Raw genomic sequence first — 17812 nt, forward strand, 5'->3', positions numbered from 1 at the left:
CTGAATTTCGCCACTGGTCAACTGTGACTAATTGGAACAACCCTGCATTGCGGAGTCAGCTTTATTGTGGCATAGCGGATAAGATTAAGGACCTTTGGTGAGGTATCCCGTGCCTCAAAGCCTTGATGCAGCAATGTCTTTAGCCATTAGGGTAGGAAGACGGATTAGGGGAAGACATGAGGAGCTTTCTTATATCACAGCTTCCCTGCCTACGGATGGGGAGGATCCCATACAACTGGGTTCATTGGTTGGCAATGCTCGTTGATGGGAGAGGGATCAAGGCAAAGGGCGATGTTTCCACTGCAACCTGACGGGACATTTCCTGTAAAATTGTCCTCGCCATAACTTTCAGCCAGGAAGACTAGGTAGTTTAGAGGTTAGAGGGGAGAGCCTATGATTGCTTGGATATCGTCCCCCAGGCTGGTGCTTCCCGCTGTAATACTTTCCAAGGGTGGTATTGATCCAATCACGATCTTCTTGGGTTGTGGAGCGGGGGCGTCAATCTTATCCGTCAAGAGACGGTCAAGCGGTGTGTGTTAGAGGTAAAGCCTCTGGATTACCCAATCCCCGTCTCTGCTGTTGATACCTCTCCATTGTCTCAGAAGTCTCTGAGGTTTTGTGTACCAAACCTTTGTTTAAAAAATTGGATTATTTCACACTGAAGTCATCACTTTGTATGTAATGGAATCTCTTCCGGCGCAAATCATCTTAGGTTTGCCCTGGCTGCGGTTGCATAATCCTGTGGTAGATTGGGAGAAGAGAGACATTGTTAAGTAGAGCCCCTACTGTAATGATTGTTGTATTTCAGTAGAAGTGTGTTCTGTGCAAGCCGGGTTACCTGAAGATTGGTCTGTCTCTGCTAATGCGTTTTCACAAGAAGGGGCGTTACAATCCTTTCAGGTGTTGAAGGGATGTTTGGCAGCGGCTCCTGTTTTAGTACAACTGGACTTCTCCAGACAGTTTGCATTGGAGATGGATGCCTCAGAAGTGGGGGTAGGTGCGGTGCTCTCCCAAGGTACTAATACATTGCAAGATCTTCGGCTTTGTGCTTTTTTTCACGCAAGTTTTCACTGGCCGAGAGCAATTGACATAGAACTGTTGGCGGTTAGAGGAGTCACAACACTGGTTGGAAAGAGCACAGCATAAGGTGACAGTTTTTTATGGATCACAAAAACTTAATCTACCTGGAGTCAGCCAAGAGACTTAGCCCAATACGGCGCAGTGGTCATTGTTTTCTTCGCATTTTGACTTTCTTGTTACATGTCGACCAGGCAGTAAAAAAGGTAAGGCTGATGCTGTTTCAAGGTGTTTCATTCACATAATTTCAGATGAACCTGAAAGCTGTTTGTACCTACCCCTTTGAGGCTACAAGTACTGTCTGAAGTACACAATCCTGTGTTGGCTTGGCACCCTGGAATCAATAAGACCCAGAAGCTACTCAGAAGAAAGTTTTGTTGGCCAACTTTGCGACAGGATGTGTTCAGTTTTGTCGCATCCTGTGAGGTTTGTGCCAAGACTAAGTCACCTCGGAATTCTCCTGCTGGGAGATTGAGGCCTTTGCCTGAATTTGCGCTAGACAATAGACAGCTGGATTTTACGGAGACGTCGGCTAAAAATCTTAAGCTGGTGACGGATAACAGACGTTCGGAGAGGACTAATTTCTTAGTGGGGCACTTGATTTGGTTGTCTACTAGGAACATAAAAATTAAACAATGGTCATTCAGGTTGGGTCCACGATTCGTCAGTCCATTCAAAATCATGAAATTAATTGGTCCAGTGTCTTTTTGTTTGGAGATTCCTAGTACAATGACAATCAATAACGTATTTCATAAATCTATGTTGAAAAAGTTTGTGAACTCAGGTAATGGTTTATCTCCACAGGCTCAGCTTGTGGTGGATGAAGATGTTCGTTTTGAGGTAGGTTGCATAGTGGACTCTCGCCTAGTTAGGAGATCTCACCAGTATTTAGTGCAGGGGCGTGGCTATGGTGCTGAGGTTAGGAAGTGGGTGCCGGCAGCAAATGTCTATGTGCACCGACTAGTTATACATTTTTCACAGGCTAAATCCTAAGTGACCATGTGCTAAGGGTCCTGGGGCCCCACCTGGAAGGGGAGGTGCTGTTGCAGCAGCGCTGAGAAAGCTGCCGCGTTGAATAAGTCCCGTGTGGGTTTTAGACTTGGTTCTGCACATTATAGCTCAGTAGCTGTGACGTAATATAGTCACACCTGGGGGTGATTAGCTTGCTATTTACCTGAACTGAATACTGAGATAAAGTGCTGTGAATTGCCAGTTGCTTGCTGTTTGGAATTGTAGTAAGTGGCACCCGTGGACAGTGTGGTCTCCGCTATGATGTAAACAGAGGACGGCTCCTTATACTGCGGATGGGATATTATCAATGACATTCCATAAACCAGCTGGGGCTACAAGCAGACATGATCAGTTTACAGGAAGATATCGGGCCAGAAGACCTGGAGGCATCATTGGTCAGATGCCGGGATGCTGAACCACCGAAACAGCACTCTGGATCCACAGTGAGCATATTGCTAAAATATAGCTTTGTATGACAGAGAAAAAACTACATAGAAATGGAAATGCACACTCTCATAATAGATGCTAGTGAAATGAATGTGCCTCCATGTTCTATCTTATGTGTAGCCATTTTGTAAGCAAGAAGCCATCTTCTCTGCCTCTTTCACTGTATTCATTTGTCCTATTCTGGGGGATTTATGGATATTAAATGGTTATTTAATAAGCCTTGAGTGAATCACTAAGGCTTTTACTCGAGAACATAGCTGCTGTGGCATTTAGACGGGCCAGCGGGTTAAACTGACATGTTCCTAACTGTTCACGTATGTTCCTAAACATTCTCTCTAAACAACTTATTGTTTAGATTTACTGTTCCAAGAAGTTAATCATGTATGATCAAATCTGCGCCTGCATGTGTCTGGTTGGCATTTTAGATGTAACATTCCTTATCCTGCATATTCATATTTTGTTTAGGTTTCTTTTGACCAATGGTAATAACTGAATTATAATAGATTTTAGGTATTGTAATTGAATATGTGCCCCTATAAAACCAGATGCCTGTCAATCAGCAAACAGATAACTTTGACTACATCAAGTCGTGTGTGGTTTGACAAGTTATTTCCGGGCCCGTATATACTTCTAACCAATTTGAACCCCAGAGGCATATAATAGCAAAAATTATTTGCACCAACACAGACAAACATATATAAGCTTTATTAAGGACACGAAAATTTGAAAACCCTTAAAATCAAAACAAGACAAAACACGTCTCACTCAAAGAATAATTTATCTAAAGGCCCTTTTATACGGAATGAACTGTTGGGCACATATACGGTCCCAGCGATAATCAAACCTGTGCTTTTCACAGGAACGAGCTCCATAAAACTATTAATATGGTTACTAACAGTATATTTAGTGTAAGTGTATTTATTCCAGGCCCGCCTCTACACGGGCGCTGGTTAGTGTCCTACCTGAGGTGTTTGGTCAGACAGCGGACTGCAGTCAGCTAAGTACCTCTGTCTATAATTTCTGTGTGAGGCTTATTCACTTCTACCGTATACTGTGTTATATACATTGCTCTTTCCATTTGCATTCAACATCTTCCCTATCCTCCATCTAGGGACAGATTCGGCCCCCTAGGTTAGTACTGTGGGCCCGCCCCTATTGGAGCAATGGCCCTGCTATATTGGTTAGGGATAGTGTTCCCATCCCAGTGTATCTGTTGTTGTTATTTGCCCTATTTTGTGTTCCATACATTTTGGTGTTATAATAATAATGTCTATATTTGTCCATTTCAGACATAGGTTACAGCTAGATCTGACCTGTTGGGTAGGCTCTGTACTTGAGCCCTGCACGAATGTAGCAATAATGAACAGGGAATGGTCCAGAGGGGCACATAACTATATAAAAAAATTAACCACCGCTTTAGAACAGCTACAATTGGAGCCAACTCCAAATGCAACAATTGTAGTCAGATTTCAGCTGTTAAACAGCCGTCAATCATTAATTTGGAGGAGACTTGGCTCACAAGCCCACTGCATCCTTCGTGAGCGACCAATGACTGATAAATCCATCAGTGGTTGATAAGAGGTTAAGTTTATGCACCATATATGTACATCGTGTGGTCTTGGGTTTTAAACATACACCATTGAAAATGCAAACTAACTGTAGCTAGACGGGTGCCTGGCTGTCAAAAACAGCTTTATTGTATCTTTTCTGGCTCACATAAAATTCAATGAGTAATATGTAGTGAAGAGAGGAATCGGCAGTGGCATTGCCTCTATTGGACCCAGTAAGTACAGGACTGACAAGCGCCCCCGCATGGTAGAGCTGCTGGATCTAAGCAGACTCAGTCATGTGATCAGGGGCAGAGCTTGTAACTAACTTATTCACAGACACAGAGCCTAGGTGACTGATCACATAAGCGTAAGCATAAGGTGAGTGATCTGCAAATCCTCTCCTATGAAGAACTGTTAAAGGATCTGGGAATGTTTAGCTTCCAAAAAAGAAGGCTGAGAGGAGAATTAATAGCTGTCTCCAAATATCTGAAGGGCCGTCACAGTGCAGAGGGGTCAGCCCTATTATCTGTCCAAGGAAAGACTAGAAGCAATGGGATGAAACTGAAAGGGAGGAGACACAAATTAGATATTAGAAAAAGCTTTCTGACAGTGAGGGTGATCAGGTTACCACGGGAGGTGGCGAGTTCTCTTTCAATTGAAGTGTTCAAACAGAGGCTGGACAGACATCTGTCTGGGATGATTTAGTGAATCTTGCACTGAGCAGGGGGTTGGACCCAATGACCCTGGAGGTCCTTCCAACTCTACCATTCTAGGATTCTATGATAGCGGTGACATCATCACAGGTCCTGTAAGCACATGGCTGCTATCAGGCTCTGCGTGTTTTATGTTTTAAGACCTTTGATGACGTCACGATCATGTGATCAGGAATAGAGCATGTAACTCACTCACAGACAGGTGGTCATTAGTATTTTGACATGGCTTACAAGCCCATTTCATCCTTCCCGAGTGACCAATGACTGATAAATCCATCAATGGTTGATTAGAGGTAAATTTATGCACCAAATATGTACATCGTGTGGTCCTGAGTTTTAAACATACACCATTGTAAATGCCAACTTGCTTTAGCTAGACAGGTGCCTGGCTGTCAGACAGATTTGTTGCATCTTTTCCGGCTCATATAAAATTTAATGAGCAATATGTAGTGAACAGAGGAATCGGCAGTGCTCTTACCTCTATTGGACCCAGTAAGTACCTAACTGACAAGCGGCTATACTAGATACAGAGGGCTGGTTTTCACCAGTAACTGGGGTTCCCATGGATGCCCCAATTATAGTGGAAAACTGCTAAATACAGTTCTTTAATGATGACATGAGGAACATGTTAGGAAAAGATATATAAAAAAAATTACTGATAAATAAAAAAAAATGTAAAAAAAACACAAAAACCTAAAGCACACCAATCTTGTAATGCAAGACTATACAAAGTATACATCAAAAAGGCCAAAACAATTAACCCATTCTCATACTTTATTAACATTTGCAATTTACACTAACAAAGAACTAAACAAAAAGCCTTTTTTTATAACTTTGCATACATATTATCTCTAATTAAACAAATAAAAACTAACTTTAAAAAAAAAAAAGAAAGCTACTAAAAAGAGTCCCGTGCATCATAAAAAAATATATACAATATGTATTTTTGTAACCCAAGAAAAGAAAGTTATGGCAGTTGAATCACCCAGTTTGCTTAATTTCTAAAAAGTGTCAGGTCACAAAGGACCAAAACACTCTGATCATTAAGAGGTTAATCCAGATCCAATGGGTCCTATGTTTTCCAAAGGGTGCCTGTACATGCAAGACTTCTCTGTAGCAAAATACAAATGGAGCTCTGCTTGATCACCAGTCAGCACCTTTACCTTTATATGCTGGCCAATAATCAGCAGAGCTTCGCCTAAGCTTTACTGCGGAGAAACCCTGCGTGTACGGGAAGCCAAAGAGTAGCTTTTAATCAGGTGGAAAGGGACAAATCTTTGATTTAAGTTAATAAAGTCTCATTTCCTCAGTCTCCTTATTGTAGAGTCCTACTCTTGGAAAATAGGCCATAAAATAAAAACATGGTTCGTAATACTGATCATTATCAGATGACAGTTTTGTTTGCTTCATAGAAGGAGAGACTAAAAGGGGCGACTATTTGACCTCATTCACATTTTAATATGCGAATGCTTAATTAGCTTTAGTTGCCGCATACAAGAGGTAAGGTGATGACTGACAACCATTCCCATCAGAATGGTGGCTATGTTTTACAGTCCTGCTCCTAATTGTGCCAGCGCAGTGGAGGTGTGTGCCCAATCTGAGCATCATAATTGTTTGGCACAGGTCCTTTGAGAAGTCCTGCCTGCACCGTCCTGTTATGCTATGACTCCTGTAAAGGGCAAGTTATACATTAGAAGGCATCCCAAGAGTCTGATCACACATCATGGAATAAATCCACACTAAAATCCACCTGATTTCCATAGTAAGATTAATTATAATGTATGAATAACTGCTGTGAAGATCTGTAGCATTTCCACAACAAATAGAGCATGCTGCGGATGTGAAAGTTTGTAGCTACACTGTACTATACATTGCCGCAGAATTTCAGCATTGCCGAAATTTGGCAGAACAACATTGAGTTCAAACTCATCCTTAGCCAGGTTCAGACAAGCATACTGTAACACATCCGCAATACAGACAAGTTACAGATGACATTGCACTGTATGTTATCAGTATTTGCCTCAGTGGTTGCTGCCATTTGCTTTATTCTCTGCAGGGCAAATATGGATCTGTTTTTGTTCAATAGAAAATAAAACTAATGAAATGCAAAAACAGAGGCAAACAGAGGCAAAAAAGGTCATGCTGGGTTTTTGACACACAGCTATGAAAAATGCAGCCACATGAGTAGATATATAAATTTACATTAGCTACATATTCTGGTCCACAAATCATGGACCAAAGTTAAAATACGCTCATTTGAAAGCGGTCTGAGGCAGCAGATCCTACAATGAGGTTCCTCGATTGTAACATTTACAATAATCTGAACATTAAAATGATTTCTCTCCTGCGTGAGTTCTCTGATGTTGAGCAAGATATGTTTTTTGGTTAAACCATTTCCCACATTCAGGACATGAAAATGGTTTCTCTCCTGTGTGAGATTTTAAAGGTCTCACACGATATGATTTATCACTAAAACATTTCCCACATTCAGGACATGAAAATGGCTTCTCTCCTGTGTGAGTTCTCTGATGTTGAACAAGATGTGATTTCTCGCTAAAACATCTCCCACATTCAGGACATGAAAATGGCTTCTTCCCTGTGTGAATTTTTAAATGACTTGCAAGACTGCTTTTATTATTAAAACATTTTCCACATTAAGGACATGAAAATGGCTTCTCACCTGTGTGAGTTCTCTGTTTAACAAAGTCTGATTTCCTAATAAAACATTTCCCACATTCAGGACATGAAAATGGCTTCTCCCCTGTGTGAAATTTTAAATGAACCACAAGTGCTCCTTTCTTGTGAAAACATTTTCCACATTCAGGACATGAAAATGGCTTCTTCCCTGTGTGAGTTTTTAAATGACTTGCAAGACTGCTTTTATTATTAAAACATTTCCTACATTCAGGACATGAAAATGGTTTCTCTCCTGTGTGAGATTTTAAATGTCTCACAAGGTATGATTTATCACTAAAACATTTCCCGCATTCAGGACATGAAAATGGCTTCTCCCCTGTGTGAATTTTTAAATGAACCACAAGAGATCCTTTCTTGGGAAAACATTTCCCACATTCAGGACATGAAAATGGCTTCTCTCCTGTGTGAGTTCTCTGATGTTTAACAACATATGATTTCCTAATAAAACATTTCCCACATTCAGGACATGAAAATGGCTTCTCCCCAGTGTGAGTTTTTAAATGATATGCAAGACTGCTGTTAGAATTAAAACATTTCCCACATTCAGGACATGAAAATGGCTTCTCACCTGTGTGAATTTTTAAATGACTTGTAAGAGTGCTTTTATGACTAAAACATTTCCCACATTCAGTACAAGAAAATGGCTTCTCCCCTGTGTGAATTTTTAAATGAACCACAAGAGCTCCTTTCTTGTGAAAACATTTCCCACATTCAGGACATGAAAATGGCTTCTCACCTGTGTGAATTTTTAAATGATTTGCAAGAGTGCTTTTAAGTCTCAAACATTTCCCACATTCAGTACAAGAAAATGGCTTCTCACCTGTGTGAGATTTTAAATGATATGCAAGACTGCTGTTAAAATTAAAACATTTCCCACATTCTGAACATGAAATTTGCCTTGCATCTCTTTCGGTTCTCTGGTCCCAAGAAGGATTTGATTTCTTTCTAAAATCTGTGTGACATGGAAATATTTTCCCCCGTCTACGACCAGTTCTTTGTTTGCCAATCAGTGAAGAAGGTTTCCTCTCACTAGCACCATCAGCGGATAGATCTTTGCTGTGAAGGACTAAGGGTGCATTAGGGGTTATTGAATTAGGTTGTGTGGTATTATCTTCTACTTCATTTAGAGATACGAGGTGTTCATGGTGGCCTCTACTCCAGTCTTCACCTGGGGTAAAATAAATAATAATTTTCCCCTATTTTTATTTTTTTCAATTAACCAATCAAGCTTTATTTAAACAATAGCAAGGCAACATACTAAAATGAAAAAGAAAAACAGGATAACATATGATAAGTAAATCACTAGTAAATATATGAAAGAGACAGAAGACAAACAAAAACATCATAGTATTTGTAAACGCTTTGTAAAGATTGCAGAATATAATTTCTAGTAGAGATAGCTAAAAGTTAAAGGAGGTTTCCAGTGAAATACTATTGTTGACTTATCATCAGGATAGGTCATCAATAATTGATTGGCTGAGGGGGGCGTGCCCTGGACAAGAACAAGATGGCTGCGTAATATCTGATCTCCGCAAAGCACACCACCAAATAGCAACTGCACAGCGACCTAAGAAGCTCCCTCTACCGATAAATCACACCAGTAATAGCTCTGGAAGCCGGCACTCACCCGGAGATGTCTCGTAGAAGAGCTCCGCGCCCTCAGCCTAAGCGGCTAGATGACTTCTTCTCCGCTCCGGCCACCCGGCGCGCCGCTGCAGCAAGCCCTCCGACATCCTTGGTGTCAAGCGCAATAAGCAGAAGAGAGAACTCTTCTTCCCCAGAGGCACAGATGGGAACCTCACCGGAGCGCATACTACAAGGAGCAGTGAGTGAATCTCATATTGCCCCAACGCAACACAAAAATGCAGGGAAGAGACACAGCACGGCCCCACACGCTGCTCACAAAATGGTGCCGGCCACCCTGCAGCAAACAAATTTAGATCACTCTCCCTCAGCAAGTCCACAAAAACAGAGACCCAGGATAGAGGACACTATAAATGCAGAATTTCAAGCGCCCACTCTTAAAGAATATATTGCTGCTTTACCCTCTTCCTCCCAACCAGCCTCTGAAACATTTATTAAGGACATGGTGATGGCTTTAAGTGACTCACTGCAATCCAATTTCAACTCTTTAAAAACCTCCCTAAAAAGCTCATTAGAAGATATAGGCGCAAGAGTTTCATATACGGAAAATAAAATGGGAGAATTTTCACAATCCCACAACGCACTAATAGATGCGCACTACGAGCTAGTAGATGAAGTATCCCAACTTAAAACAAAAATCGCGGATATGGAAGACAGAAATAGAAGAAATAATATTAAAATTCGAGGAGTTCCAGAGTCTATATTAACATCTGAAATTCCTGAATATCTAAACCGCCTAATGACCACTCTGCTTCCTAATGCATCCACACTAGACTTAGCGGTTGACAGAGCCCACAGACTTCCTAAGCCCAGCTATCTCGCCGATTCTGTACCAAGAGACATTATCGCAAGAATACATTTCTTCCAAACAAAAGAAGCTTTTATGTCTGCTGAACAGAAAGCCAACCAGCTACCAGCGCCATACGAAGATATCCGTCTATTCTCAGACCTATCCAAAGCTACCATGCAAGAAAGGAAAAAGTTTTCCCATATCACCACAGCTCTGCGGCAGCAAAAAATACCATATAGATGGGGATACCCTACAAAAATCCTGATTAGGAAGGACGACATCACCCATGCAATCCTCAAACCGGAGGACGCCTTTCAATTATGCAAATCCTGGGGCATTAACCTACCCCTTCCACAGTGCCCTCAGCCTACAGGGAAGAAGACATCTCACGGAATACAGAGATCTGACTTACAAATGAATGACATTTCATGAGAGGAAGCTCAGTTCACCTAAATAGGTGGTCCTGTCAGGCGGAAATGCCCAGGCGAACTTTTCTCCCCCCGCCAATATTGAACAGGCTCTCTAGCCTGAGACAACCTTCTCAGCTCTAATTTCTCATCTTTTTCAGTTACAGTTTCAAGTCTATTGACTTGTTTACACGCATAATATTGCTCCCCGTCAATATTTCAATATTTGATAATTTCAATAATTACGGAGAGCAAGTTAGTCGTATGCTATAGAATCTCATATTTATACTGTTAAGTTTAAAAGTTCAACTGTTGGTCTATCTGTGCTCCCACATCCCAACAAGGTATCCTAAAAACTAACAAAACATGTCAATCAAAATACTTTCCATTAACGCCAATGGATTGCATTCACCTTTCAAGAGATCCTCCCTATGGAAGGAAGCAATATCTTCCAACGCAGATATATTATGTGTTCAGGAGACCCACGTAGCCTCCACAGGTCCTACTATTACGCATAATAAATTCCCAAAAATCTTTTCTGCCTGTTCTTCGAGAAAACGTGCAGGGACATTAATCGCATTCAGAGATACAATATAAACCGAAATATCAACACAAATATCGGACCCTGCGGGGAGATACCTTATCTTGACAGGCACGCTCAATTCTAAACCATTCACTTTGGTAAACTTATACTCACCCAACCAATCTCCCATACGTTTTCTAAACAAATTAGCAAGGAAAATAAGGAGATACGAGGTCGGTACCCTAATCATCTGTGGCGATTTTAATGCAGTGCCAGATAAAATATTAGACTCATCAAGAGGCCTTCTCAGATCTACCCCCTCACTGCAACCATAGCTACAAAAAGAAGTACTATACGATACGTTTAGGTGCCTAAATGCCTCTTCAAAAGAATTCTCCTTCTGCTCTCCTAGGTATAAATCCTTCTCAAGGATAGATCTTATCTCTCTTCCCTCTCTCACAGATGCCCAAGTAGGTCTAATAACATGGTCAGACCATGCACCCATTACAATATCTATCACATTGGACCACACACAAGAAAAAAAATCAAAAACTGGAAAAATAACACATTTCTCATGAAACTTCCAAAACATTACAATACTATCCAAGCGGAGATTAGCGAATATTTTAAAAATAATGTTACTCCGGAAGTTTCTCCAATCACTATATGGAATGCCTACAAGGCATACATAAGAGGCGTCTTAATCAAAATCAGCTCACAACACAAAAAAGAAAAACTAAACTAAACATGCTTACAACACAAATTTCTAACATAGAAAAAAACATACAGGAATCCCCTTCTGAAAACCTACATAGAACTCTTTGAACTGCGACAAAAACTCAGAAATACATTATTAGACAACTTTGATAAAGAACTGAAATCTTCCCGCTCAACCTTATATAGTTCAAACAACAAACCTTCACGCATGCTAGCCAGATTAATTAAAAAGAGACCTCAAAAAGCCTCCATTCCGTACATCACAGACCCACATAACCCAAAAACAAAGATGATGCATCCTACTTAAATAACAGAAGTTTTTCGCCAATATTACAAAAAGCTGTACAATCTAAAAGACGATAAAAGCATGCCTCAACCAACGCCTCAAATCATAGACAATTTCCTGAAAGGAATAAAACTTCCAACACTTACAAAAAGCCATCTAGAACTTTTAAACTCTCCAGTCACACCAATGGAAATTAACGACACTATTAACTCCTTGAAAGCCCCAAAAGCCCCGGGTCCTGACGGATTCTCCAATGACTATTATAAAACTTTTCATTCACATCTATCCCCTCATATGTCCCTAGCCTTTATTCAAGGAATCAAACAACAATACTTTCCCCCAGAGATGCTAGAGGCTACAATAGTGACAATCCCAAAACTCAGAAAAACACCTACCTCACCAGAAAATTTTAGACCCATCTCCCTACTAAACTGTGATATAAAAATATATTCAAAAACCATCGCCCGCAGACTCCTAAAAATGTTACCCGACATTGTACACTCTGATCAAGTGGGTTTTACAAGTGGTAGACAAGCCTCAGACGCAACAAGAAGAATACTAAATCTACTCCACAAAACAGCCCAGACACACTCCCCGACAATCTTAGTAGCTCTAGACTCTGAAAAGGCTTTTGACCGCCTTCAATGGAAATTTGCCTTTTCTACTCTAAACAAATTCGGATTCACCAGAGATATTCTAAATGATATATCCGCTCTTTACACATTTCCATCAGCAAACATACTAGTTGATGGCACATTATCGAACTCCTTCTCAATTACCAATGGTACGCGCCAAGGCTGCCCTTTGTCACCGCTACTGTTTACACTAGTTATGGAACCCCTAGCTGAACACATTAGAAACAATTTAGAAATACAAGGTATAAATGCTGGACACCGTCAACATAAAATAAGCTTGTTCGCAGACGATATCCTACTAACACTAACAAACCCACTCAACTCTCTCAGGAAAGTTTACCAAACTTTGACTAAATTTGCAGAAGCATCCTTTTACAAACTAAATATTACAAAATCACAAATATTAGGCATCCACATAAGGAAAAATTTAAAACAAGATATTATAAAGGAATTCTCTTTCCAGTGGCAAATAAAAAGCATCCCATACCTAGGAATAAACCTTTGTTTCCCTATTTCTAATTTAATCTCAGTCAACTACCTTCCTCTTCTTGCTGATATACAGAAAGAACTGGAAACATACAAGACACGCCCCCTGTCGTGGATGGGAAGAGTTGTAGCATACAAGATGATAATACTGCCCAAAATTCTCCACTACTTTCGAACTCTGCCGGTCCAAGTCCCGAAACAAACTATTGCAGAATTCCAAAAACGAATTTCCAAATTTGTTTGGCAAAATAAAAAACCTAGAATAGCGTTCTCAATTTTAGCACTAAACAGATATCAAGGTGGCATAGGCCTCCCAAACCTGGAATTATACCGTAAAGCTACTATACTAAGCCAATTAACTCCTTGGACACAACATAACTAAAATAAAGCCTGGCCCACATTGGAAATAGAACTAAACAATCAGAGACCATTACATCTCCTCCTCCACACTCAGGCATTAGCCATAGGTGCCCCTAATATAGGGAAAAATTTACTTTTGCCCAACCTATCTCCGCCCATGATAGCCTCCTTAGAAGCCTGGAAAGTCCTACTAGAAAAAAACGATAAAAACTCTTTCCATACCTTCCAAAAAATACCCCTTAAAACCCTGGAATACTTCATTCCCAACCTTAATCTAACCTTGTGGACAAACAAAGGAATCCCCTGTATTTCAGATTTAACTTAAAAAAAAGTATCCTATCTTTCCAAGACCACTCTTCTAAATACCCTATAAAGACATCTGAAGTTTTCAGATATACACAGATAGCCTCCCTCCTACAAACACAAAAAATACAAGATATTAAAATGCCAAAGATTGCTAGTACAATACTAAATAGCGTTCAAACCAAAGTTTCCACCCGAACCTTCTACGACACACTTACAGGTACACTAAAACCAGAAAAAAAGTGTCACCTATTAAATTGGGAAAAAGACATGGGCCAGGAAATACTAACAGACCAATGGGTGAAAGCCTTTAAATGGGTCGGGCAGTCTTCCCATGGAGCTAGCCTGATAGAAACCCACACAAAAGTACTAACTAGATGGTATTATACTCCAACCTTGTTAAAAAGGAGAAATCTATTAACAAATGATCTCTGTTGGAGAAAATGTGGTGGTCAGGGATCCTTGATTCACATCTTTTGGTCCTGCCCATGCCTGCAATATTTCTGGAAAGAAACCTATAAATTAATCCACGATATATCTGGGACACTTCTCCTATTTAATCCAAGAGTAGCCTTACTATTAGTGGACCCCGGCACTCTCATACCCCATATAAAGAGACTTATAGGTCACATACTGCTCGGAGCTAAATACCTAATCACTAAAAAGTGGAAGTCTGATACCCTTCCTAATCGACAAGATCTTGTCCAACTGATCTCTGAACACAACATATATGAAAAAATAATAGCCCTGCGAAACAACACAATCCAAAAATATAAAGAGATGTGGAACCCCTGGTTAAGACTATTTCCAGACTAAGGGAACTTCTTATAGACCAATACATTTTTAGTTATAGGCCTAGTTCTAGAGGCCTACGTTTCGTTCTATCTAAATAAGCATTTGATTACTCCAAACTGCCCCCCTCCCCCCGTCCCTACCCCCTCCATATCAGAACTTTACCCTCATCCCAATCTCTACCCTAGGGCACTTCTTGATTAAAAAGAATTCGAAAATATAATACATGTGGTTAAGTGCTCTTATAACTTCTTTATACAGCAAAAATTTGTTCAACGTGTCAGTTACATGTTATTCAAGCTGTAAAATCAGAAACAGAAACTCGTATTGTTAAGCTTTCATTTTCCTGCATGCTATAATCACAATGTAATGTACCTAAGCATTGACTAATAAATAAAGAATGTTTTAAAACAAAAAAAAAATAGTTGATTGGCTGAGGTCCATCGCTCAGGACCCCGACTGATTAGCTGAGCGGGCACATGCTGTCAGCTCTGCAAATACACAGAGGTTGGAGTGGAAGCCTCCACACCGACCTCCATATAGTGGTCAGCGCTTGTAACTGCAGCCACAGCATGCCTGCAGTTGAAAGGATCAGCCACTACACAGAGGTCAGCGAGGAGGCTTCCGCTCTGACCTCTGTGTATTTGCAGCACTGACAGCATGCGCTCGCTCAGCTAATCGGTCAGGGTCCTGAGCGATGGACCCCGGCCAATCAACTATTGATGACCTATCCTGATGGCCATTCAGGGGTATGTATATTTCAGTTTATTATTTCAATGCAGCTAGGCCTATTGAATAGGAGTTGTCTGGTGAATGGATAACCCCTTTAATCACTTTTTCTATATTCTGTTCATTTTAGCAGGTGGGTTAACAAAAAATAGCAATTGTTTTTCCCTCTTTAAGATGTTCTTGATACCAAACTGTGTAGCACAGAGCATAATGCTGTTTCAATAACTCCCATGCAATGGAAATAGCATAGTGGCTGCACTACACTATTTCAATAATGCCCATTCACTTCAATGGTAGTTATGGTAACACCCAACTAGGAGGATGGGAAGCCAGCCGTGGGTGTATCATCTAACCGGGTAATGTAACAGCCCCTTTAGCCCTGTGATCATATCTATCAGACACTTCTGGCATATCCTGTGAGTATAATATTACATATTAAATGGGGCTTTCCAGCATTAAAATATTGATGGTCCATCCTCAGGATTGGTCACTAATAGTTGTTTAGGGAGGAATCAGCTGTATAGTGGCTGTGCCTGGTATAGCTGCTTCGTCCCATTCACTAGAATGGGATGGAGCTGCTCTCAGGCCATGTGATATGTGTTACGGCACTCTGCCCCCCGAGCGCCAAGTGGGATGCCCTGATCTTCCCGCACCCCACTGTCCCTGCCTACTTGCCTCGGCCCTGGCTAACCCCAGGCGGACAACTGGACGGCGGTCCCTGCTCTGGCTAGGGACCTGGCGGCTGACAAGCAGGAAACTACCTAATGGGGGGAACAGAGTGCCGACAGAGGAGGCAGATGAATCAGACCAACAAAACTGACAAGGCTGGAGATGGAACTCACAGGCAAACTGGCAGGGTGCTGGATAGCAACTAGTGCTGACTGGGCCAGACTAGATTAGAGGCAAACAGAACCAACAAAAACAGACAGAGTGATAGGGGACCAGGGGGAGCTGACCGACAACTAGGGACTGACTGAGGGGAACCACAGACAGACTGGCTAGGTGCATGCAGAACCAATAACTGGCAATGAGCTCAGTTCACTGCCAGTCTTTTAACCACAAGGTTCCACCCAGGGGCGGAGAGTGGGAGGAGGCAACTCCACCCACTGCTGTATAAGAAGCACAGAGGAGTGCGGGCGGCACCCTACGGGCGGGCACGCCCACGCCGCCGCCCACTGGCCAACCCAAGCTGCTGGGATGACCTCGACACAGGGCTCCAGGCTGCTGGAGCCGACGCCGGAGCGATGCGCGCCGACCGCGGGACCCCATGCCGCCCTGTATGGTAACAATATGAATGCGATTTCAATGGCCTCTTTAGTCAGGTGATCAGAAAAGATCCCAAGTGGACAGATCCCCACCAATCAACTATAATCGAGAATAGATCATCTATAGATTAGGAGAATGGAAGAATTATGAGTAAAGGGCTTTATAAATACCACAATCACACTCCACTCACCAACTACTTCTCCTCTTGTTTGAAAGTCTGCAGTCTGTATTCTAATAAAACTGCCTTCCCAATAAATTTACAGCCTGCAAACAGTGCAAGTGTCGCCTGAAGACTTGGTGTGTACCCCATGGGGTCCATATAACACAGGTTGAGGCACTAAATGAGTAATAGTAATGATCAGGTGGAAGATGATATTCTGAGCTTCCCAGTAATTGAATACATTCAAACAAGATTTATGAAAGGCTCTTACCGTCACCGACACCGATATGGGTTTATCGAGTCCACTCATTGTTACTTCAGAACTTTCCTGCAAGAATCCCACAAAAAGAGGTGAGAAAAAAAGACCCCTAATTTATCTTATGTCCATCAGTACTGTGCACTATCGGTGCTCCCCAGCCTCAACTAAATGAAACTGTGGACCACAATCAAATTAAAACACTTTGCCACAGACTTCTCTCCTGGACACCGAAGGAGCAGGACGTGTCTTACTGAGCTTCTGTGCTGACTCCTGGCCCCAGAGACATTGGGACTCCTTCGGTGCCCTGAAGCACCTGTAGGTGATTGATATCCCCCCCTACTTGTCTTGGGGAAGCCGCCTGTGGAGGATCCATGGAGGCACAGAAAACAGCAGAGGCCGTGAGGACCAGGATACATCACTTTCCAGGACTTCTTCAGCGGTGGAGGATCCCAATAAGACCCCATCTAAATGCGACACCCTGATCCAGAACCCCATGACACAGCCACCGTCCCGCTGGGGCCTAGCAGAGTGCAAAGCCGTGACCTAAATTTCTAGCTGCCACATACGTGGCGTAGCCCTTACAGCGGCCCGAAGGGGTTGAAGAGGACCGCGGAGCCACTCTACCATCGGAAGGACCCCGCTTACCATTCTGGTCAAATCTGCCATCTACACAGCGCTCCCCAAGCACGGTCTGGCTGGTCCCGGAGCCGTGGTCTGAAGTTTCGGCCACCCCTTCTCCCGGACTACCTCTGGTGGCAAAGACCTCCGGCGACCTCCACTTGCCTGTTGCTCCCGCCCTGGACCCCCGCGACACAGACATTGATCTGCCGTGGCGTAGCAGTGCATAAAGACGCGACCCCAAGCATCGCAGGAGCATCGCGGCTGCACTGACTGTAATTGGAGGTAAGAGTCGGCGGAGGGGGCTCACATGGTCCACGAACACCAAGCACCCTGCAGCCA

At 42.2% G+C, this 17812-nt stretch overlaps 2 pseudogenes; both read right to left on the reverse strand.

The window, feature by feature from the left end:
* The window catches only part of LOC136620553 (zinc finger protein 850-like), a 493122-nt pseudogene that overhangs the window by 256659 nt on the left and 218651 nt on the right, over positions 1-17812 (reverse strand).
* LOC136619657 (oocyte zinc finger protein XlCOF6-like) lies at positions 5555-17672 on the reverse strand (annotated as a pseudogene).

Source organism: Eleutherodactylus coqui, chromosome 3 (genome assembly GCF_035609145.1).
Source record: "Eleutherodactylus coqui strain aEleCoq1 chromosome 3, aEleCoq1.hap1, whole genome shotgun sequence".
Classification (NCBI taxonomy): Eukaryota; Metazoa; Chordata; class Amphibia; order Anura; family Eleutherodactylidae; genus Eleutherodactylus; species Eleutherodactylus coqui.